At 38.1% G+C, this 26,392-nt stretch overlaps 1 long non-coding RNA gene across 1 annotated transcript; it reads left to right on the top strand.

The window, feature by feature from the left end:
• Positions 1-826: 826 nt before the first annotated feature.
• LOC123349446 lies at positions 827-17,128 on the top strand. The gene is made up of 3 exons (XR_006573539.1): positions 827-953; positions 4,182-4,278; positions 17,032-17,128. It is a non-coding gene; the product is annotated as an uncharacterized LOC123349446 (long non-coding RNA).
• The last annotated feature ends 9,264 nt before the right edge of the window (positions 17,129-26,392 follow it).

Raw genomic sequence — 26,392 nt, 5'->3', positions numbered from 1 at the left:
GACACAATCTATGTCATGCCATAGTTGGTGATGATGCTATATAAAATATTTAGAGCTGTCTGCACAGGTTCAGGTTGATCACAGGAGAACAAAATATGTTAATGTCACAGAGTTTTCAGGTACATGCTGCAATCTTTAAAATAATTTTACTTGAGAAGGTATTCCAGTCACAGTAAGCTATAGAATGAAATCCTGCCCCCATTGAAGTCAATATCAAAATTCCCATTGATTTCAATAGAGCCCAGATTTTACCCAAATTCATCTTTGAGTTCTCTCCATTAAATTCATTCCTACCAGGCTGAGAATGTTGGAGAGACTTTTGAAGCCATTTGATCTGAATAAATCCTGTATTCTTCTTTTCGCATCAAATCCAACTCTCCTTCCTGAGAGAAGTACTCCAATTCATTTCAGTGGAATTATACATGTGAGGAAAGTGAGCTGGAATTTTCAAAGGAACCTAAGGGTGTTAGGTGCCCAATTGCCATTGAGTTGTGTTAGGCACTGGTCTCCTCTAGACTCCTTTGAAAAATCCCACTTTCCTTTACACCCTCTGAATCTTTTGTTTATCTGAAGTGGAACCAGCACTCCCTGGTTCAGGAGTCACGTGCTATATTCAGAACTTTTTTCTGGTTTTAATTTTACATTTTTAATAGACAAATATAGCTGCTTCCTATATTCAGCAACGTACTCATTTTACACCGTAAATAAGGTAAGTTCTGTTATTCATAAAAGTTTTTGTTTTTTGGGGGGGGTAATTCAAGAATTAAAAACATGAGCATTGGATTAAAAATTAACTCAACATGAACAGAATCAGTATGAATAAATAATAACATTGAATTTATACCATCTTTGGTCCATGTCTCTCAATAGCTTTCTTTGGACCATGCCTCTCAATAACTTCATTGACATCAAAGGATTTTGGATCAGGCCTTTATTAAGCATTCATGAAATATGTAAGTAGTATCATGTCCAGGTAAACTGAGTAATGGAATCTTGCCTAGGTGTCTGGCTTGTGGATCTTGCCCAATTGCTCAGAGTTTAACTTGATCGCCCTATTTGGTGGACGGATTTTTTCTTAATGTCAGATTGGCAGAGACTGGGAGGGTTTTGCCTTCCTCTGCAGCATGGGGTACATGTCACTTGCAGGATTAAATTCATGTAAATGATGGATTCTCTGTAATTTGAAGTCTTTAAATCATGATTTGAGGACTTCAGTAACTCAACAGGAAGTTATGGGTCTATTACAGCTGTGGATGGGTGACGTTCTGTGACCTGCAATGTGCAGGAGGTCAGACTAGATGACCAGGATGCTGGCAGAGACAATTCATAATTATTGATGATGAGGAGGCACAGTTTAAAGTTTCAGAGCAGCGGGGAGGGGCAGTGACCACCCCATGCAGTGCCTCTGCCCTCCCCGCCCCCATGCCTTCCACTGGTGCAGAGCAGGAGGCGATGGGAGAAGTGAGCAGTGGTAACTATGACTGCGGATGAAGAAGGGACAGGACTCAGCAGGTTTCTCCATGCCCCCTCTTGTGGAGTTGTGCTGCCAGCCCCGTCTCTCTCTTCCTTGTTCTGGGCACCTCCTAGTGGGGCTCAGTGGGAGCGCTAGGTGGTGGTCCCTTTCCCATGCACATGCCCCTCAGCCGCACTCAGCCCGACTCCCACTCTGGCAGAAATCTGGGAGGGCGTGTGCCTCTCCCCGCCACATTGCCTCTGCTTTCTGGCAGCAACTCAAAGCCCCCAAGAGGAAATCTCAGCTGGTTACATGCAGCTGTTTTTTTCAGCCCCACTAAGAAAGTACAAAGAGGCCAGAATGTAAGTGAGACGCTACCCCTTTTGTTCTCCATTTTAATTTTGGCAAAAGGGAAAACCCTTATGATACTTTATTTTGTCCAGATTTTCCAAAGCTATTTTTGTAGCACTTAGTCAGTGAGAAGGCAGCAACAGGAGGAAGGAATAAAATGCACATTTTTAATTGTACTAAGATCAATGTAATGTTGCAGTAAATGTACGTACTTGTTTATATACAGTATACAAAATTGCTGGACTTAATTTCTATAATATAACAATCAACTATTTCTGTAGTTTAAAATAAATACTCTTTCCATTAAATCTGACAGTTAAAATTATTCTTTAACATGGCTGCAAAATGTGCTCAAGGAATAACAAACAAATACTTCCCTTTAAATTCATTTTTTGCTGCTCTTAGTCCTCTCCCTTCTAGTGAGACAATAACAGAATTGTAATTTCTCAATAGCTATTAACATAAATGGTCTGATATTTTGGTAAAGTAAAAGTAAAGTAAAACTTCCATTGACTTCCTATGCATTGTCTCCTATATGACATTGATTTTAAAATACAATATATATGCTCATATATTATGGTGATAAGCGCCATAGGAAAGCCTTCACATACAATAATGTAAGGTAATAGTTAAAAGTTCAAGAATATCCTTACTGGTATGACTCATTCCTATTTATGAACACAGAGTTAAGCTTTACTGGTTTGACTCATCCCTGGTCATGCACACATCTTGAGCCAAATTGGAGTATTCACTGATTTTTCTCTCTCTGCTGCCAATAGAGTTACTGAACAATAATTTTTTAAAAAATCCTTTGAAATAAGAATGTATTTGGTAATACTCACAATTCTCCTGTGCATATATATTTATGTAGGTTACTTGAATTACTATCCATTTTTAGTTAAGATGGCCATTGAGATCATTAATCATGATAAAACGATTAATTACATAAATATCTGATTTGCTGATTTTTCATGTTCAGTACTCCACAAGCATGTGGTTTAGATGGGAAAGTACAAAACTTGCATTTTTACTCCTGTGCTATCTGAATAATGTATTTTATCTCTTTGTCTATTTTGTTTATCCATCCATTCATCCTCCCATGATATTTTTAAGGTGCCCATTACTGTGATATCTAAGAAACAAGCACAATGATTTAGTTATCCCTAATCATGTCCAGCATTTTCCTTACTATATTTTATTTTCAGTCCTAATTTCTAATTAAAAGTTTCATAAGTTTCTGGGATGGATAAAGGTGGTCAGTTAAGACTGTTCTTTTTCATATTTTTTATCTTCATTTTTGTAACCAGGCAGGAAAGTTTGTGCTCTGGGATTTGATATCTTTGTTTTAGTGGTCCTAATGAAGAAAACTTCTATTTATTCAAGGTTCCTGATGCAAATACTTTGAAGGGAAGTTAGTTTTTTCCCCATGGGGATTTACACTTTAATTCTTCGACATCCAGTCTTTCAGAGTGTGCAAGAGAGAGAGAGACTTTAGCATGTTATAATAAAGTAGTTCATGGTACAATTAAAATGATGTAGTAAAACAGTAACATGATATGCTGAATTTAAATAACTGAAGCTGATTAAGGGGGACATCAGAATTAAATGCTTGATGGAACTGACATAACAAATACAAGATGGCCACTCTACATTTAAGCCAAGATACTTTGTCAACCATTGATATTTTCCAGGCAAATTTGTTGATAAATGAAACATTTTTATAGACTTTCCATTCTTTCTTGTGGCCATCAGCTTTTAATTTAAACAGAAAACTGTTCTGTTTCATCATAAAAGATTTGTCTGTTACTTTTGGTGTGTAAATCAAGTGGACAGCAAAACATTCTTGAACTTGTTTTTTGAGGCATTTGTTGACAACAACAGGGAAAGAGATCACAGGGACCGCCAATAAGCGTGGACATCAATTATTTTTTAATTGTATAGGAGTACAGTACACTAATTAAAACTAGTATATCTTGCAACGCCAAAGGCAAAATTAATTATTAATTTTTATTAATATTCAGAAGTAGCACAAGGAATACATTAAAAAAAATTTTGTGCTTGTGACTGAGATCTTGTTTAGCTTTATATTTTAGCAAAAATGTTAAGTTAGCTAAATTTGAATAGTTAAGCATGCATAGAAGAGATTATGTATTGAATAAGAAGGTGCTCTTTACAGTGAGTATTCAGTGACAGAATATAAAATGTAGGGAGAGATTATTTTTAAATCCTAATAGTTGCCTACAACTGTTTGACTTGACAAGTATAAATTCACAGGTTATCTTGCTATAGTTACTGTGGATACTTTGTTTATTAAATAAGGTATTTTAGTTAAAGCATCTCAAGTTCAATACAATAATTAATCTGCAATCTTTTCTAGTATTTATCCAGCTCATCTGAACTGAAGATGTCCGGAGCAGGTTTAGCAAAGTTGAGGTGACTCTGAACAAAACGTTACCCATCCACTCAAGAGTAGGGTGAGTTTTTTGCTATTTGGACTCCATGTACTACAGATCTATCCAAGGTAATTCAGAGACTGCCAGTCTGAATCAGCCCTAGAGGAGTGTATCAGAAAAGGGAAGCCTTTACATGCAAGTATTAGATGCTTTGACAACTTCAGAAGATATTCCTCCTTTCAACTGAGATCCCTTTGGCTCACCAGCACTGTTGACAGCCGTTTCAATTTGTCTGCAAGCAAGAAGTTGTCCAAAGAGGAAAGATCAAGTCTAAAGCATAAAATGTGAAATCCAGTTGACAAAACTTTTATGAAAAGTTTCTGTAAACATTTGTATTTATAAAGATGAACTGAGCGTGGAAGACTGCCTGACATAAAGAAGGATGCTAGATTATGGCAAGATCTATAGTGGGTGGCTCCTAAGGGACATGTTCTTTTCTGTGGGTTACTTAGACTGCTTCCTCCCTTTCTAGAGATGTGATTCAGGCCCTGCATTACAATTGTGGTGGGAGTAGTTGTATATTAGTGTGAGATTTCCAGGGCAAAACGTTTCAATACATTAGATCAGTTTAGGATCAGTATCTGAAATTTCAGATGCTTATTCAAACTGAACTGCTGAACCTTTTGAAGATTAGCCTGTCTCCACCTTTTACACAGCAAATGCACTGAGCCCTGCCTTTCACATGTTAATGGACCTGGTTGTGCAACTTTCTATATTAATACACATACACAGTATAGAAATAGCTACATTTATTACTGCGGTTTGGTATTTGGGTGGGTAAAACCGAAGACTAATACCATGCTTAAGAGGATATCCATCAGTACTTATTCTAGTATTTAGTGCAAAGGCAAAATGAGTGCAGATTTCATTTCACTATAACATCACAAGCTGCAGTGATAGCAATAAGCAAAACATAATTTATTCTCAAAACAAACTAATCAGGACACATATTTATTTAGGGAAATACACAGAGCCCACATTGCATTTTGCTACAGCAATGCAAGCTACCAAAACAACCTTGTAATTCCACTTTTTCGTGCATATGCTTTGTGTGAGAGCAGGTGCCTTTCCCAACCTTCTTGAAAATAAATTCACATACTGTGAAGGGTCAAACCTTGCCTTCTCCCTGCTTCAAGGGTTTCTTTTCCCTTGGCTTAGATCTGGGCTAGAGACCATTTTCACCTCCTCTATATCTGGATAAGTGTCACAGGCTGACACTGGCTCTTTAAGAGGAAGCAGGGCCCGTACACCTGTGGCTACTCACGGCTCCCATTGAGCTATAAGAGAAGGCAATGGTGCCCTAATGGAGAAAAGCCTGTGTGAATCATGCTGGCAGGCAGGCAGTCAGTCAGGAAAGGCTCAGAGAAAGCAGACATGGGGCTTTCACTGCCAGAACTTCTATGGGAGTGACTGCCAGAGGCCTTTTGGGAGGAGAGGCAGTGTGGTCTGCTGAGAGAGACCTGGTGAGTCAGAGCCAGGGAGCTGCAAGAAGCAGAAGCAATGGGAACTTCCTGAGAGAGACTGCCAGAGTCCCCGGGGGGAGTCAGTGGGAACCTTCTGAGGGAAAAGGGGCCTCCAGGGAGAAAGCCCTGGGTGGTAATGATCAGTGAACAGAGCACAGAAGATTTCTTCAGGAAGTCTGAAAGCAGTGTGGGCTGAGCAACTGTTTTTGATTGTTTTGCTTAAGTTTCGGGATTTAAAGCAGCCTGGAAAGACATTCTGGGTGTGGCAGTAGGTCCTTTGTGAGCTGGGGAGAAGACCAGCCTTATTATCACTAACCCACTGAATTATTATCCAGCAGGATCAACACCTGCTAATGGAGTGGGATGTTTGCAGCAAACACTACCAGCCTGTTACAGTCTCGTTCTTCATTGAAGTCTCATCCTCCTGACTCTTTACTAACCTTTAACATAATTCAGATCTACCGCCTCTCCTCCCCGACAAAAGGAAATAGTTGCCTATCGCAGTTTGAGGGGCCCCCACACTCACGTGCCTTGCTGTGGATTCTTTTGGCTCACTGTCATCAAAACCTGAGTGCCTCAGTGGTGGGCAGGAAAAATGAAGTGTGGACTTAATTCCGTAAGTTAGTGTAAGTGAGGGATTCAGCAAGGACAAACAATTGATTCAGGGGCTTGGTTCTGGAAATATATTGACTAAAGCTGTCAGCTCTTCAAGGCAAGGTCTTTACCTCCTGTGTATGTAGACAGCACCCAGGTATGTTGTGAGCACTACAGCTAATAAATGAGTTGATGTTGCTGGACCTTAGTAGAAACTATAGTCTGTTAAAAGGCAACAAAATCAAAACAAATATTCCAGAGAATATTCATCACTCCAAAGTCAGCTAACGAAAGAGAATAGAAAATTTCAGCTACAATCATTCTAGGCAGTGTTATTCTCCTTAGCTAAGTGCCAGGGGTTGGTGGCATATCCACACAAAAATCAATGTTCCCAGAGGTTTTTAAAATATTCATTCAGAAAATGATTGCTAAGCCATTTGCTAAGCCTCAGCAAGGGAGTAAAGCTGAACACCTGGGTTGTCAATGCTATAATGGCATTTTGAGGAGAAACACCATCTCTCACTGGAAAAGGCCAAATACTGTGTATAAAATCCTTAGTCAAGAGACTGAGGCTAGTAGTAAGGATGAAAATGCTAAACCAGTGTCATTTCTGACACTTGCTGGATCATCTGAGGCTCTTTTCAGATGTCTCAGAAACTCACCAGGTCTACTGGTCTTCCTCAGAGTGGAAATATTGGTTTGTAATATGAAAGAACATCATGTTCGTCTAAAACCAGGCCAGTGTCTTTTTTTTGTTGCAAGTCACTATGCTTGAAATGTTGGCCATGAAGAGTCCATACATAGTGAATCAGCTGTCTTGGAATAAGAACATTTTAGAGCTCACATATGGACCGATGTTGCTATTTAATACAGTAGGCATAAAATTCATGGCTGCAGCTGACCCCCATTAGATTGTAGCTTGTTGCATATTTCTCTTGAACAAGCAATTTCCAAAAATGCTTTAATCTGTGCATGGAAAAGCAGTGCATGATCTGAGCCTCATTAGTGCATCATATGGTAGATGTATGGACCCATGTTTAACTGAATTAGTATGTGCTTTCTGCATATTGAGCAAGATCCCATGCTACCAGATTTGTCCTGCTGAGGTCTAACCAAGTGCTAATAGGAGACACGTAATAGTGTATATTAATAAGGAGAATGCCACACTGCAATCTGCCAGGCCCAGGAGTTTTAACAGTAGTTTGGGGGCATGGATTAACACCATGGGCCAGATCCACAGTCATTTCAAAGTAAATACATTCCAGTAAATTCATGACGAGTTGGAAGTCAATGGTATCTTTGCCTGTGAAAAGATTGCAAGTTTGGGCACTTTATCTTCAAGCCTTGGATTAAGTGTTTCAGACCAATGCTAATGTAGCATGCAGTGTATGCTAAAGAATAGCCGCTATCTATAATATCACACCACATTTTGCATATCTTTCAGACTTGCTCACCAATTACTTCTACCATGAATAACATGGTAATGAAAATTATTCAGTTACCAGTATTGTGCAAATATCTGAGCAAACAGGAGTGGCACAAGACCAGAAGAATCTTAAACTAGCTCCAGACAAATTGCGCTTGCTAAAATATAAACTCAAAAGGTTTAGATTTATTGGAATTTTACATATTCCATGCCCTCAGAGACTTCTGTGAAAGGATCTAGAGATGCCTATGTTGGCAAGCACAAGATCAAAAAGATACAAGATGTCCCTTTTAGCACCTACTGGATTTTGTTGCTAATTTATTTAACATCCCATCCTACCCCAATTTGGGATGGTCACTTGGAAAGTGACTAGTGATAGGATAAGTAACAGTCTTGATTCTATAACATTGTCTTCAGGAGCACTATTTCCTGAGAGAAAAGGCTTGAAATTGGAAAAAAAAAGGAGACAGTTATCCAACCACTAGAAACCTAAAATCAAACTCAGCTCTAGAACAAGTGATTTTAATCAATGGAAAATATGCCTGCTTATGCCAGGTCTGAATTTCTGCTCTACATTTTAAGTTGTTCTCAGACTCTATTAATAGTCAATAGAGTATCTGAAAGGGGAAGAATACTCATACATGTTGGTAAAGAGTTGTTCCACAACTCTAAAGCAGAGTAGATTCCAAATTTCAAGTATGGCGTTCACAAAGTTATCATTTACCAGTAATTATCTCCCTCAGTATAGGGAAGTACCACTGTGTGGTAAATGTTTGTAACTGTTGAGGTTAAACAGTGATCGCTGTATATTGATCACCGGACATTTGTTCTTATAAACAAAATGATGGGGGTGATATCTTAATCTCTCAACTGTCTCTTCCAGTTCTACTCTGAAAAATTGTTGTGTAGACACAGTACTTTTCCTTGACAGATCACTTCCCTGTTTATGTGTGTATTCACCTGTAACTGCTTGCATTAGCAACAAAATAAGTTTATACTAATTTTTACTCCTGTTTGCACTGCAGATACAACATGGCTATTAGAAAATGAGAGAGATTATATTCCTTCAATTTACAATCAGTTACACTTATGCAACCCCCAGAGCATAGTTGGTCTGTAGAAATGTTATGAATAGTGATGGTGAATGAGAAGAGAAAACCCAGCTTGACTCTCAGAACCTAGGAAGGCTGAAGCTGCAGAGTTGCAATTAGAGCACACCTTTTTGCTTGTAAACTGAGTACATTTGATCAGGAGTCATTGAGGGACAATAAACATGCAACATCATGATGGCATTTTTATAGCTTTCTTCTTCTAAGTAGAACTGCATTTTAAAGTAAGGCAACCAATGAAACTAAATACTGTATTTTCATGAGACATCATGGAGTGCAAAGGTGATGAACAAAGCAGTAACAGCTACAATGAACCGCCAGAAGTAATAGTAAAAACTGTCTTCTACAGCATATGTACAGTTCAGGCCTTTTCTTCACACCTCAGAATGCAACAGGAATACCCATCAAGCTCAATCTGTTGCTATACTAGTGGAAATTTATTTCAAATGAGGAAATGCTTGCAGTTACCTGGGAAGATCTTTTCCGCTATTGGCAAGTGAGATCTCTGCTTTGGTCATCTGCGACTTAAACTGTTGCTTTTCTCCTAACCTTTCCATCATCCAGGTGTATTAATGACACATCTTCAGTACTACCGGTAGTATTCTCACAGAATCCTCTGTGTAGTAATACAACCCAGTGATAAGCACTTCCTTTTGGAAAAGAGCTATGGATTTGGAAAATTAGCTTCCAAATGCATAATCAGTACATGCCTCTCTAATTTACATTGAAAAATAATGAGCTGGCCAGAGAGACAGTGAGGATGACTGAACATGTATTCCCAATATTAAAAATAATAGTAATTCCTTCTCTTGCTTTCTCTCTTCTGTCCGAACCCTTTCAGCAATGATAGGTGATCCTGCCTAAATATGTGGCTGCTGGAAACTTTTAGTGTGCTCAGCTATTGATCTATCTGCAACATGTATTCCATGCTGGTCATATTACATATAATGAGTCCAAAGGCAGTGTGTGTATGCATCGGATACAGAGAGCCAAGTATTTTTTTTTCTTTTTCCATTGTTGTTCTTTTATCTTGACTTCTCTTTTTGGAATACTTTAATCCTTCATGATGCAGCACTGGGTGTTTTACTAAATGCTGATGAGACAATGCATGGAACCAGGGGCGGCTCTAGGTATTTTGCCGCCCCACGCACGGCAGGCAGGCTGCCTTCGGCGGCTTGCCTGCGGGAGGTCCCCGGTCCCGCCGATTCGGCGGCACGCCTGCGGGAGGTCCGCCAAAGCCGCGGGACCAGCGGATCCTCCGCAGGCATGCTGACAAAGGCAACCTGCCTGCCGCCCTCGCGGCGACCGGCAGAGCGCCCCCCCGCGGCTTGCCGCCCCAAGCACGCGCTTGGCATGCTGGTGCCTGGAGCCACCCCTGCATGGAACAGCTCTTACAAAGTTGTTTTTCAGGTAAATTGTGGTGCGTACTGAATGCTTGGTCAGTGCTTATCAGCATATTGGTCAGGATCTGGTTACCTGTTGTATTTTAGAGATAACTTCAAGATATTTTACAATACAATAATTTAGAAATACCCCCCAAAATAAACATAAATACATTCAGAGTAGCGATCGTGAAAAGTTTTAAATTATTTCCAATGGTTAGATTATACGAGCTCTATGCACACTGTCACAGAAAATGGCAGATGCTATATATTCTGTAACAAAAATGTGTCCTTTGCAAATGGATGTGCTGTTAATCATGGGCTTTGTCTCTTTGCTAATTCTTACATGAGACTGCTTCTCTAAGCAGATTATTTAGAAGATTTGTTTTTATGAATCATTTTTAGAAGCTAGTGAGGCTTTGTTTCATTCACTGGGAGAAAGTTAAGACCATTGAGGAATTTGTTCATACAGACTTTTCCCCCAAATGTGTGCAAATGCATTTATTGACCTGAAAGTCTTGCTTAAAAACAGTTCTGGGACTATTATATTGTGTGCTGTGTGGACTTGCATAGAAAGCAATGAATTTGTACCAGACAGAACACTGAAGATATGCAAATCACAAAGGCTAGTGTTTTCTACACACTCATCTTGATTACATCAAGAGCTCATAGCCATGAATAAGCTACAGTATCTAAGAGTAAACTAAAAATCATGTAGTAATAATGTTTGTACTGGGCAAACATAACACAGTATTGGCAGCCCCTTGAGTTAAAAAATCTTGACTCAGATCTCAAAAAATTATAAAATTTCCTTTAAAATCTTGAGATTTAAACAAAAATAATAAATGGCCTTTGTTGTCTGTCTCCTATTTGTTAATCTCAGAAGGAAGTTCCCACCCCAGTTTGGGTGAGAACAAATCTGTTGAAAATTCAACCTTAAGGGCACTCTATCCAGAACTCGTTGAAATAAAAAGGCAGCTGCCCACAGGCTATTTGGACTCCACTTACCATTTCCTATCCTCTAGGAAGTTGCCATTCCATACCTCTGCATCCCCTTCCCCATCATTTCCTTACTTATCTCTGCATCTTCCCAGCCTTTTCGCTCTGTTTCCTACCTGCACCTCCCTTCCCTTACTCCCATCCTTGTCTCTCACTTTGCTCTGTCACATTTCCTGTCCCATCTTCCTTCCTTATGCTCCTTACATTACCTCTCCATTACCACACAATCCCTCTCCCTGTCCCCATGGTCACCGTTCCTGACTCCTGTGACCTTCAGACACACTCCCTCCCTGCTCCCCTTCACCGGTTCCCTAGCCCACACATTTTTCCTCCCTGTTTCCTTCCTACACATTCCTTTCCCTACAGTCTCATTCTCTTCACCTCCACATCCCTCCACCCAGTGTCTTCTCTCCACATCCCTCCACCCAGTGTCTCTTGCTTAGGCCACAATTGGTGATTAGGGTCAACAATCTTATCTGAGGGCATTCTGGCTTCAGTTTTGTTCAGGAAAATGAGATGGTCATCTGTATCAAGGACAGACTCACTACGTCTTGCAAGAGATGTAAAGAAATGATGCCAATCCAAGTTGAGGACAGGCTGTGACTGTGAGCATTGGGGGAAAGTAGCCATTTGTATTAAGGGCAAGAAATTATGAGATGGTTCCAACTTTCTCCTGATATCATGAGCAGTTTCAAAAGAAGGATCTCGAACTATAAGACTAATTGCAATTTTGTGTGAATTGGCAGCTCGATTAAAATGAAATAGTTCCAGGAATTTATTAAAGTTCACCCCCAGATGAATATCGCCTCCTACAAACTTGCAAGATTTTGCTCATAAGCTTTCTTACTGCTATTTTCCCATTCAGATGAATGTACTCTTACGGCCAAAAAAACCCTCTGCTGAGTTAGTGTGCCGCTTTGATAAGCGTAGGTAGTACATGGAGGGAGAATTCAGAAAAAGACGTCTGTGCCATAATTTTCTTACAAATGAGTGGAAAGAGAGGTGAAGGGGGAGAAAGACTGAGGCAGTTCTAGTGCTGCAGTTATTGCCTAATAGAATATAGGTGGCAAAGTATGTTGAGCATCAAAACCTTGTTCAGCAATTTTTAGTTGCTCCGTTAACTATACTGAGATGGCCAGGGCACAGCAGTTTACATAAGCATGCTTACAAGTCCCTTGGGGAGAAATGCATCTGTAAAAAGGCAAATTTGCTCACTTGGTGGATTCTTAATACAAAACTCTAGGTTCAGCCTCTCCAATATATTGCGATGAGAGATTAGTAAGTACATCAGTCCATATCCTGCCATTCATTTTTATGCAGTACTCGCCACTGAGCTTAATTACTGAGGACTTCTATATGTGAAAAGATGACAAGATATGGTCCATTGTTTAAAAACATAACTGTGAAGCAATAAAGTAGTATGGTAGATTTAGGTACCATCTGCAATAATCATTACCAACAAAGGGCCTGCTCCCACAATCTGTAGTCAGGCGAAGTTATGTCATGAGAAGTTTTGCAAAATCAGCCCAAGCATTGGTGATTCATTGTTACTACAAAGATAAACGGGGTGTTTGCAATGTATCTTGATGTGGCATTCATGAAGAATTAAAAGTTGAAGGGAACATGGACATGCAGAAATTAAGCCCCCAGATATAAAACCTATGCATATTTTAATTAACAAGATTTTGATTGCCTAATTTTTCTAGGGTCTGAGGTTGGAAATCACCCAGAATTCCTAGGAGCGTGCTGCAAATTCAACACATTCCTGTTTATGGGCTTGATGCTACAAGCTGCTGATTAAAGAGGTATATGGGGCAACCATTTGTATTAAAGTAACACCCAGAGGCCTAATCAAGATCAAGGCCCATCATGATCAGTGTGTTACAAACACAATAAAGGACAGTCTCTGCCCCAGATATCTTGCAATCTAAATTGATAGTGCTGAGCATTCATTTACACAAAGAGGCTTCTGTATAATGCAAAGGAATATGGCACAAGGAAACTTCTTTCTCTGGCTGTTGCAAGTGGGCAGAGGGGAAAGTAAGCGTGACAGGGGGCATGACCATGGCACAATGTCTTAAAAAGCAATCTCGTACTTGCAAATGACATGCACAGTAGCCATTTTAAGCAGTTCATGATGCACCTGCTGCCACCCTGGTGTCCTGTTTCATCTGAGTATACAGAAGAGTTGATATTAGGAGGAAGTGAGAGCAGAAGCTGTCGTAAGGGCCAGAGGCCATGCAGACAACACAGCAGCAAAACCTCCCAGGAAACAATATGGCCCCCAGTCAGGTGCTCAGTGCCTGGTGAGGTGTGTGGGGCATGGTGTTCTGGCCAGTGGGTCAGCCTGCAGTGTCCACTTCCCTAAAGTCACTTCACCAATCTTGTATAACAAAGCACTATGCTCATCAGCACTACTGGACTCTCAGTGCTGTTCTCTCCCAACTCTTGCTGGCAATCTTACTGGATCAAGTCCTGGATGAATAATTTTGCTCTCAGCTATTGAATAGCTGTGCTTTGAATAGGTAAAGTTGCTAACAGCTTCTGCAGTTCACATTTTTACTAAAATGCAGCGCATCCAAAGTGTGTACTTATCTAAAGATTAGTTTCTAAATCTATAGGGCCAGGATTTTCAAAGGAGTCTAGAGGAGTTATGCATTCAATTCCTATTGAAATATAGAGGGCTTCTTTGCAAATGCCAGCCCCTCTCTCTCTCTATATATATATATAATAGGTATGTTTACAGTTGAAGCTGTAGGGTGCAATCTTTTCCAGCCAGAATCACAGCAGACTGTCCATCTCGTCCTCCATGCTCTTCCGGAGCATTTGGGAATTGCCTGCACCAAAAATACATTCAGCTATACTAGGGAATACTTGGATGAATAATCTCATGTGCTACAGCATCTGCACAATATGGTCTCCATATAAGGTAGAGACCACAGTTAGGATTAGTGCTAGCAATTGAACTATATATAAATAGTTTTTAATAAGATGTAATTTGAAAAGGTAACATGACTGACCACCAATTATTATTTAAATTTAATATTCAAAGGTTGCTTAGCTAACTTTCCAAATCACGTAGCATTGTTTTTCTCACAATTTTTTATTGTCATGCAGTTTATTCTTTTCCTCATGGTATGTATCCCTTGTATCAGTTTTAGACTAAAATACTGCAAAAACAAAAAAGGTAATGACACTTCCCACACTATTTCAAAAGGTTTTTAAGTGGAAAAAGGTATTTAGTATTTTTAATAAGCATCTTCAATACTATTGAGTTGGTTTCTTTGTTCATATCACAAGATTAATTATGCTGTCAAGCACTTTCAAGGCCTGCTTAACAAAGATTCAGTGATATAATGGTTTGCTTCGCATTGCCTTTTTTCTGCATAGCAATCACAATCAGCATTAGACAATTTAAAACCCTTTCACAAGCCGGAAGTTCTGAAGAGCCTTTTAATCAACAAAAGTAATTTTGCAAACAACTAGATACAGCGTTTTTCATATTAACTAACTTGTGTTAAACTCTATATGCTATATTCATGAATCTCTGATTCTGGTAATGGATTATTCAGATTTGTAAGAGTTTAAAAGTGGGGAACACAATTAACAAAATACGCAATTTGCCCCCCATGAAAATTATAATGTCATATCACTCTCAAGCTTATTATAAACATGGTATCAGTACTTCATTGCAGTTTCATACATTTTAATTATTTCTTAATATGCTGTTCTTGTCTAATCAGTTAAAATACTTTTGAAAACGATGCCCAGAGATTTTAATCTTGCCATTTTACAACAGACTAATGCTTCTGTATGATACATTAAAAATCATATCAGTAATAATATACTGTGGGATTCTAAAATTCAAATTAAAATAGGAAAATCTATTTAGAAATCTACCTCTAAGAACATCGAGTTTGGGAAAGCTTTATGCAGCAGTTTTATAGCAACATAGGATGATAAGCAAGCTCACATGAGATTAAAATACCTCTTTGATGGAGGGATTATGAAAGCAAAAATACACTACACATTTGGCATGTTGTGTTTTTTTTTGTCAAGCACATTTATAAATGACACTAACCTGTTAATGACACCTCCAAAACATTCATGTTTAAAAACTGCTAGAAGCATTAATTTGTACCATTGCTGCATGTAGTAATTAGCAACTTCAGCAGTGATTTTTTATGCCCTAAACCTCTTGTGTTTGACAATATTCCAACCAGGGAGAGGAGTGACCCTGGGATATAGTGCCACAGGACAAGTGGAGCAAATCCTGTCACAGGAAATAACAGGGTCAGAAGACATTGCTAATGAAGTCATAGCAACTGGTGTAAAGAGCCAATCAGAAAAGGCAACAATCTGTAAATGAGGATATAATTAGCAGGAAAAAATAACATGCTTTGGTTGAATTCTAGGGGAGCCAATAATGAAGGCAATGACTGGATATTGAGAGAAATTCCGAAAGATTAAAGCAAACATTGTGCAACAAAGAATACCTAATTAGCAAAAAAGTGAATATGCCTTAATTAGAAGGAAATATCTGATTGAAAGACAGAGTTGGCTTTTAATATGAATACTGTAATGAATGTCAGCCCAAATTCCCATTCTGAGAATGAAGAAAGTGCAGCTATCATCAGTTTTCTGCCTTTACCCTGTTGATAATAAATAGGCTCCCTTGTAGTGTAAAAGGAGCATTATAAATTCCATATCTACAGCATGATGTTAATGCTGTTAAAACAAACAATTTTGAAAATATTTTAATGGGTTTTCACCCAGTTTACTGATTTACCACTGGCTAACAGAGCACTGTAGACTAAACAGTGCAGTGTCTTTTAGGCTGGCATGCAGTGTTCTTAAGATGTGAAGGAGTAATTATTAAAAGGATTTCAAGAAAGCACACTGTGCAATAGGTGCTGATGACTTGATCCTTGCTAAGAAAAATTCCCTGAAACAATGGGAGTTTAGCCTGAGTAAGACCCACAGTGTAGAGCCTTTGAATGTAAGTACTTAACTAGGAATAGAGCTATCCTTTTTCATTTGATTTGAATTTAGTGACTGATCCAAAGCTCATTGAATTCAAAGGAAAGGCTTGCATTGACACCTATAGTTTTTGGCTCAGGCCTTTAATGAACAAAAAGCTGGGAATTTTATTAGTAAAAATTAAACATGTTGTTATTCTGAATATAATCAACCTAAGTAGAAAGATCCTGTAGTAAATTGTGCTGGTGCAGTATATGTACAGTATTTATGGCTAGCAGCGATGAAATGTGTAATGTGCTACTTCTTATCATTTTATTACAATAGAAAAATCAGGACTCCAACTTGCTGCTAATTTTTCACTTTTATAGACATTTAAATGGTATTATATTTCCTTCTTTTTTTCAAAATGGTTTTAGATTATTGATTGTCATTTATTTTTACTCTTGATATTTAATTGTTATAATTAGCAGTCCATGTCATATTCCCAATCTTAAACATATCTTGTCAAGTTTATAGCATATTTATAGATTAATTTAAATGTGTAATTTAATTTATAACTGCATACCTTTGGTTTGTCTGTAACATTAAAACACTTATGGTACAGAATATTTTAATTAAAACTATTCATCAAAAGAAGTCCAGGTAGCATGTTTATCCTTGTTTGCAGTAGGGGGTTCTGGCAGTGAAAGCAAGCAAAATAATGGGTCAATTAAAAAAAATCTAAAGATGGCATTTTCAAAGATCCAGTTGTTTAATTTAAGATAAAAGGAAGTGTTTGCCAATGGATTCCACAAATTAAATTATGATGTTTTTTCTTACAGCCATCAAGGCAGCTAATGCCCAGGCAAGCGCAGAAGTAAAACAAGACAAGAAATGGGCTTGAATTCTCCTGTGTGACATATCTCAGTTTGACACAGCATCTGCAGGAAACTGGGATACAATTTTCAGAAGGTTCTTCTTGTGAAATGATCTAGACTATTAATTTTTTATTAACTCTGGGAATTTCAACCTGTATTAATAAAATCCAAGTATTTAACTTTTTTAGGCTGGAAGTGTACTTATATTTTAATAAACTTTTTAGTGATATGTTTGATAACCCCAAAAATATTAGTTTGCTGTGCTAGCAAAAGATATAGCACCATCATTGTGATCAAAATACTACCTCTAGTGTTACTCAACTAAGCTTTTGCTGCAGCTCTCAATTATCAGTAAGTCTACCATTCTTTTACCATTGATAGTATTAATTCACTTTCCAGACCTGTCAGGTACCTTGAGAGTAAGAGAAATATACTAAAAAATATCAGTGTAAATCTGGACTTCCTTTAGCTAATGTATCTCTCACAGATGCTGTTTTAAATTAAGTAATGAAACAGTGTTGAAAGTTCTGACTAGATCTGATCACAAAACAGATTTAAAAAAATTAGCCACTTTAAAAAAAATAGAATCAGCTGACAATTTAATTGTTCGGCTTGTATGCAAATATTCTGACAATAATTTGCCAATGCTTCTGAATATAAATTCAGTAATGCATAATTATAACATTAATTGTTTCTTGTGCTTTAATTCTAGATTTCTATCACAAAACAGATGGTTTAACCTTAATTCATGGAGAAATATAAAAAGTATTTACTAGTGTTATATTCAGTTAGCATTAAGCATATCCCAGTGCAGTACAATATCATAATGATTATTTATGTTAATCTACAGATTAGAGATACATGAGGTGGGCATAGCACATTGGCTTTTATGCTATTTAGCAATGCCTGTTGCAGTACTAACTGTATTCCCAGCAAAATCCATCTACCTGAAAGTGCTAGTTGTCAGATTATAGAATAAGGAAGTGGTTAGTGGTGTGTAGGACAGGTTCATCCTTATAAAATCTTCCATTAACATAATCATTTGCTTTTTTAAAGCTACATTATAATGAAATTGAATAACTGAGCTTTAGAAAAGAGGAGGTGAGATAATACTGGAAGGTTGGGTTGGATTTTGGCCTGAATCTAAGGTCTTCATCAAGGAAAAATAGCTTTACAGTGAGTAATGTGTGATCATACTTTATTGACTAATGAATATACAGCTGCTTCTGACTGCTATACTTTACTGCTGAAGACTGTAACAGCCTTGAAATTATATTATTAGTATATGCTAAAGATATGTCTGTCTCCTCTCAGGATCTTAAAATAGGTTCCGAGAGAGAAGCCAGGAGAAAGCAGGTTGTGCACCCTCCCAGTGTCTTCTGGGGAAATAAGTCATGCACAGATAATAACAGCACAAACAAGTTGATGCTGCTATTTTTAAATAAGCTGTTATTATTGACTAACACAGGTTGCTGTAGGTGGGATATTGTTAATGACAAAAGCTTTGGAACAGGAGAATTGCTACTAATCCATGCACTGTTAATGAGAAACACCTACATTCAGAAATACATAGTACTCTAAAATCATTTCCAATGTGTGTTGTTTGATAGTTTTGTTGCTCTTCATACAGACCTTTTTTGTTTTTAAAAATCTCTATCCTTAAAATTCATATAACACTCTATCTTTGAATTAGAAGTATGTGAAAATTACTAGGGAGGGTTAATAAACCTTTAACTAGGAAAGAAACCTGACCGCCTTTTGCAAATAACTTTTTAATTATGGAAATAGGTCACACAACTTTCATTGACAATTTATGTTGGGGCCCAATCAGGAAAAAGATGCTGAGGAACCCTTAGGTATGTACATGAGTGCAAAGAGCCTTGGAGTACTCTATCAAACAGAAGCTAGCCAGTGTGTGAAACCTCTGAGTGACCTAGAGCAGACAAATGGTTCTGTCTCTGGCTTTCTCCCACATTGGTCGTATCCCAGTTCCTCTTTCCTGCTGACTATCTGAACCTCTAGAAATGAAGTGAAAAAAACTATGCTGCCCCGTTCCTCCTTGTCTGGATTACTTGCTATAAGTAGGAATAATTTGGTGGCTCTTCACAGAGAATTGAGACCATTTCCCAGTCCAAGCAGCTGCATGTGTATAAGAATGCTGATCACATGCACTTACCCAGGCTATGGTCATCCCATTACACCCCTGTTTGAAGTCAGATGCAGAGGATCTGTGATGTGCTCTCCCAGTAACTTCCATGAAGAGCCAGAATCTCGGCACCTATTTTCTGCCATGTATTCCTGCTGCTTCTCTCTCTCTCTCTCTCTCTCTCTCTCTCTCTCTGGTATTCACTAGGTGCACATCTCTAACTAGAATTTAGCCTTGATATAGCACTGGAATTATGCATACTCCGGCAGTTTTGCTTTACCAAAAATGATGAAAATATGGATTTTCAATTATTTGAGTTTTGCTTTGTTTGGGAAGTAATTAAAGTAAAAATCTCAATATAACAGTCATTGAAAATCCTTGTTTTTTACTTGGTTTTGCCTCCAAACCATAAACCATGCAAAAATTGTGAAATTTCCATAATTTTGATGGAAATCTATACAATAGCCTGGGTCAACTCAACAACGGGGGCAGGTTTCTGAAAAGATTTGTGGATCTGAACAGATCCTTCAGCAAACCTGTTCTGCATTTCAGGTTTGTAATGAAATGCAAACTAGGTCAGATTTATATGGTTTCAGGTTTTGTTGCAAACATTTTACACAGCTCTAGCTATTATCCACGCTTGAATATCTTCTTTATCTGATCATTTATGTGTCTAAAGCATCTGTTTAATATTTTACATTGCCTGGGAAAATATCTTTGTTGTCCAAATATAATCTGATCCTAACATTTTCATGAATAAAGTCTTCACTATTCTCTTCCTGTATAGCTATGGACATGCATATACATTCTGTAAATGTAATTGATTAGAAATTGAATCTGCATTCCAGGTAGTATGGAAATCATGTAATGGAAACTGTTCATCCAGAGAATGGGATACAATTTTTTAACTGAATGAGGTTCTGAATGTTTTTCTGTTTTTTAACAGAAATATTGCTGTATCCACCAATATTTCACTTGCAAAGTAGCAAGTTAAGCACGTACATAAGTATTTGCCAGATCATGGCCTAAAATAGTAAAACCGAAGTAGTTACTATAGTGATAGACAAGGCTTATTGACGTCTGCAACTGAGAAGTTTGGAAATTCCCAGGTCTGTCCACTCACATTACTAATAGTACTTACCTCTTATATAGCACTCTCCACCTATAGATCTCAAAGCACTTGACCAAGGACGGCAAGTGTAATTATTATTCTATAGCTGGAGATGAGGCAAAAGTAAGCAAGGTCACAAAGTAGGTCAATGGCAGAGCTTCCATAGCTTATGAACTTTGCTGGTGGTTATAAAAAATAAGTAAAAAAATAAAAAAGTGTTTGGGTACAATTGTAAATTCAGCTCCACACATGTATAGCAGCCCTAGGAGAGGACAGTTGCTATTGTGGGATACTGCAGTCCTCCAAAAAGTCAGATATCTATGTCTAAGGTGCCTGTACTGACAGATGAGAAAAACAGGATGTGTTTTGTCCCAAAATGGAATGTTTCACTCCTGCATACCAGGTCTTCAGATACTCCTGTCTGAAATTAGTATATTAGGAGTATATTTCATCAGCACAATGTACTCCATATGTTTGCTAGAATAAACAATGCATATGAATATGGTCAGATGCACAATCAATAGGCAACTATCTGCCTGCTTGCATGTGATTTTAACACATCTTTCAAGTAGTTCAGAGATCCAACTGGAAAATTCATTACCTAGTCACATCATATGAATTTGTTATACTGCCTGGAGGACTTTGGGCTCCTAAACCATCGAGGTAGTCTTTCATTTGTGTCAGATAAAACAGGGGTCATTTTAATTTACTACGTACTTCAAGTGTAGTTAAATATATGTTACTCTCTCGTGCACGTGCACACAAGTGTGCGGTGGGTATATATTACTAATATATTACAAATATTCTTCATTCTCTGTCTCTTTTTTCAGAACCATTTGCAGATGCTGCTCTTACAAAATATAAAGAATACTGAAAATAGATGCAATGCATATTGATTGAGTAAATTGTCTCTATGACTGGGTGGGTTTCTTCTCCTTTAAAAGTCTAAATGGGGGCAAACATCATTATTATATATATATATACTGAGGAAGCTCTTAGAGACCACAACCAAGGTTGAGGCCCTATTGTGCAAGGCACTGCATACACACATAATGTGAGATATCATCCCTGCCAGGAAGACTTCCTTATCTCAATAGACAACTGACACAGTGTGGGAGAAAGGAAGTATCAAGATACTTACAATAACATAAGGTGAACAGAGGCACCAAGAGAGTAAATGACTTCCCCAGGTCACACAGGAAGTCTGTGGTAGATCTAGGAATTGAACCCAGACCTCCTGAGTCTGTGTTTTAGCCACATGGCCATCCTATCTCTATGCGAATGTGACTTGCTGGGAGGAATGTGCGAATATAAAGACAGCTGAATTGGGCCCATAGCAGACACAGTTTAGAATTGAAATGAGGATATGGTATTTCTGTCCACTTATCTGTCAACTCTGCTTTGCCTTAGGCACTAAAGACCAGGATTCCTTTTCTTATTTCATTACCATTTACTTGTTCAGTTTATTCCTGCAATTCACTTCACTGTTGATTTAAGAAATCCTACAAACTACAGGCATCTTTCAAGTTTTTGTTGCTGGGGATACCAGAACTGGTGCTTGGTTCTCTAAGTTCCACTTATCGGCTTGTTTGTTTGTTTATTCAGAACCACATAATACAGCAGAGAAAGGGGCTCGCCATATTTTCCTATCCCCATTATGGAGCTTATTTTATGAGTTTCCTTTAGAAATTATTGGCTCAAGGTGCAATAACGCAGCTGTCATTGTTTCACAAGAGGACTGTGATTTTTAGCTTGTATCTTCTCAAACACAGCTGCACTGCCAGCAGTGGGTGTTCCCTTCTTTGACCCTACAACAGTACTTTTCATGTACTACATTGTTTTAAAATATTGTGTGATAATAAGCTGAAGAAAGTTGACCCCTGGTTCTCCTCCCTACCAAGATATTTCCCTACTTCCACCTCATGAAAAAGGGTAATGTTGTTGTTATATGCAACACTGTTTAGTGGAGACCCTAAGGGCTGTCTGATGATCTGTCTGTATTCCCAAATGAGTGCTAAAGCAATCACTGCTAAATTATGTTTTGCCCATATGCATAGAGTAGGTATTTAACTTGGTGCACAACACCTTAGAAGACTTTGTTGACTTTACTACTAAACTTTCACCCAGCTGAACCAATCTGATTCTCTTTGAAAATACTCAGTTAGGTTCTCCTATATTATTTACTTAAAATATGATTAAAAGGTCAAAGAAAAGATACAGATATGGCACAGGTCAACTCTTGTGCCACGCAAACAGTTTCTTATATTGTATTTATAGATAACTCCTCTCACCTTGCTTTGAAAATGTGTCACTGTAGCCATTGTACAGAAGCTAGAAGGCTGATCAAGATCTTCAGCTCCAAACTTCCTTGATCTTTGGGAAACTCTGCACTGAATCTTATCTTAATGATTCGGGCCCATTTCCAGTTGCAGCTCCTCCGCAATGGGTGAAATTCCAGCCCACAGAAGTCAATGGCAAGGCTCCCCATTGACTTCAATGGATCCTGGATTTCACCTGCTATGTATTTAAAGGTAAGGGGATGTTTAATTGTTGTAGAATCCATGCTTTGACAGTTGAATTATCATTTTTCGATTCCTTTGTTCAGGTGTATTTTTCTGTCTGGTGATGAAAGGTAACCCTGAACTTAAAAAACTGGCCCTAAATCTGGATCAGATTTTTATGTATTTACTTTCATTTATTTATGTATTTATTTATTTGTCTACTCTTGTTGTCATTTAGGTAGCGCATCCTCAGTCTTCTCAAGAAACCTTATGAAACATGTATTTTGCAGAGTACTTAGAAAGACACCAATCTGGGCTATATTGTACTGGAAAGAGCAAGTTCCTGAGTACCAGAGACTACACAGAGAATGTCCTGCCAGCTGTTGTCTTGCTTTTATAATGAGGAGGATCCAGCTTGAGTGCCTCTGGTGATCGCAGCGGTGGCTGTATGGCATGGGGAGACAGGCTATCCCTCAGGTAGGCTGGCCCCCCGGCCTTTTAGGGCTTTCTAGATCAATAGATAAATATCTTTGAGGATCTGGGCCTTGGAGCCTAACTTTAGGACTCAGAGTCAGAGTCAAAGCCCTCTAAAGTTGTTGGAAAGACTCCCATTTACTTCAATGGGCTCAGGATCAAGCCCTGAGCTTTGAAAATATTGACCTTGGTATATAATGTATCATTGATGTCACATATAGCTTTGCCGTAGAACAAAGAGTTAAGCTATTGCGACAGTACTTTGCACTTATCTAGCAGCTTTCAGATAATAAACACTGTACAATAGAACCTCAGAGTCCTGAACACCTCGGGAATGGAGGTTATTCATAACTCTGAAATGTTTGTAACTCTGAACAAAACATTATGGTTCTTCTTTCAAAAGTTCACAACTGAACATTGACTTAATACAGCTTTGAAACTTTACTATGCAGAAGAAAAATCCTGCTTTCCCTTAATTTTTTAGTAGTTTACCACAGTACTGTATTTGCCCCTTTCCTTTTTTTTTCAGGGGAGGGGTGTCTCTGCTGCTGCCTGATTGCGTACTTCCGATTCCAAATGAGATGTGTGGTTGACAGGTCAGTTCGCAACTCTGGTGCTCGTAATTCTGAGGTTCTACTGTAATTAATTAACCCTTACAACAACACGTATCAAAACTAAATAATGAGTTGAAAACAAATCCTCAAATTCATTCATGCAGACTAGTTTTTGATCCGAGTATATTTGTGCCCTTTTCTATGTGTGCATTCTGTGAACATTTGAGCTGTTGAATTTTACTAACACCGTTGCTTTGGAAAAGCAAACTTTAACCTCCAACATGCAAATATTCACTGAAATCAAATTTTAAATATTTCAAATTGATGTGTATTGAGAGAAGACTCCCAGTCCAGGGACAGAAACCATACCACTTAACTTAATCAACACAGCATGAATCTCAAAGTTTTAATACCAAATTGCTAGAATGCTAATCACGAATTGGGTAAAAGCAAATAAATCCATGAATATTTTTGAATAATTGAACAATAATTATTGTGATATCCCTGGGGATATTGAGGCACAGATAGTTTGTGATGTGGCCAATGTCATACAAGTCAGTGGCAAATATGTATCAAACCAAGATCTCCTGATTCCAATTGACTAAGTGAAAGGAAATTCTGAAAGGGGATTTTGTTCCTCCACTCCCCTTGGGTTGGACATTTTTTGATGTGCTAATGCCATTCACAATGCTCAATGTTGCTGAACTGCTTTTCCCTGCAGTAATTGTTTTTATAAATTTGGTTCCTTGTCCTGACTTTGACAAAGTTTTTCTATACTCCTAGGCAACTATCTTGCAACAGGATGAGGATTAACCATAGCTATTAGAGCTTGTCAAGAAAAAGATTCCTTGTCCTTCCTTCACTTGAAATGTTTTCTTCCTGGGGATTATGAGTTAATGCATCTGGAACTATATTAGCTCATCCAGGTTTGTGGTTTATCTGAAAGTTATATTCCAGTAATCACATATGCCATCTGGCTAAGGTTCCATTTGGATCGTGTTTATCCATTAGCTGCTAAAAAGATCTCTGGTCATTTATCATAGTGAATCTGAGAGAGTCTAAATATGGGTGGAAGTGTTCAATTCCCCAAATTAGGGCTTGGCATTATTTTTCTGTGGTACTGATGGTTCTTTCCAAAGTGGCTAAATATCGTTATTAGAATTATTCACCCTTAGGTTTATTCCTCCTTTAATTCCTAGGTTATAAAAGCTCCAAAACAGTATGATAAATTTTACTGAGTCACTATAGAATGACCCCTTACTAGGATTTCTTTCAGAGATCAAATGTTCCTTGTTAGTCCATAGATCACTTAAAAGAACAATCTTTGGTGACATTTAAATGGCAAAACTTTTATAAAAATAAGTTGGAATACATGTTTAATAAGACATGTTGTTATCCTTTCAATTATAGCAAGTCATTCATAAACACTATTAAATCCTGATCATTATAGTTCTAACTGCAGGGTTACTACCTTTACAGCCTTTATATAGACTTTATTTAGAGGACAGTTGGGACATACACATGGGACATACACATGACTGCTAGAAAATGCTACTATTAAAGGTTTAATGCAAAATGGTGGTGTGCTAGATTAAATATTTTCTCATGAAACAAAATATTTATATGTTGTTTTACAGCTAAAAGCTCTATGGTTTTAAGTAAATGCTTTAGTCCAGGATCCTAAGTTTCAGGCTCAAGGCAATTTCCTCTCTATTTTAAGTATAATGTGAAATATCAGGATCTTGCCTATTAGAGGGAAAAGAACATCTTTTCCTCAGCAATTTTCACTAAATAATGTAGCATATTCCTCAATTACCTTCTGTCTCCAAAAGTATCTTTGCCTTTCCTCATTTACAAGATTGCCTGGTAACTTGTCTGGTAAATTCCTTTTCTTTATCTGTTGCTCTGACATTTCAAAACTTCCAGTTTGAGTGGAGTGAATGTTGCTATCTTACAGTTATCAGCTATGGATTCTTGTCTTAAGAAATACATGTTAACACCTGTCAAGAGATCCTTGCTCTGAACAATACTCTTCTGGAAAACAATTTGGATCACAATTTGTACAGGCCTTTCCTGGACATCATCTGTTAGAACGCTTTTCCATAAACACCTACCAAGAAGGGTTACTACGGAAACCAGAAACTGTGGTATCTCAGAGCTGTCATTTGGCCTAAAATAAACAAAATGCATCTAGTTTTCCTTAATCTCTAGTGTGTATCAGGTTGGAAGACTGAATATTTTTCCAGAGAAGCTGTTTCTTTTCATGGTTGCTCCGTTTTAAGTAATGCAGGTAGATGAAGTGGGCTAATTGTGACATGGTGGTTCTCTGGTAAACCTGTGTCTGCAATTGTAGTGGGACCATAATGCTAGTGCTCCATCCTTAGACCATAGCTCTACTGTGCATGCCTCCTGCTATTCAACTCCATATGGCATGGTGCTGGCAATTCTTACTGGTGATGTCTACTCCCTGAATGAATGCCTGCTTCCCCAAACATCTTCCGTGCTGTCCCCCAAACTGTATTCTGTTCCCTGTCAATCA

The sequence above is a fragment of the Mauremys mutica genome, chromosome 14, assembly GCF_020497125.1.
Source record: "Mauremys mutica isolate MM-2020 ecotype Southern chromosome 14, ASM2049712v1, whole genome shotgun sequence".
NCBI classification, from domain to species: domain Eukaryota; kingdom Metazoa; phylum Chordata; order Testudines; family Geoemydidae; genus Mauremys; species Mauremys mutica.
Note: the sequence above shows the minus strand (reverse complement) of the source record. Positions and strands in the feature narration are given on the sequence as shown.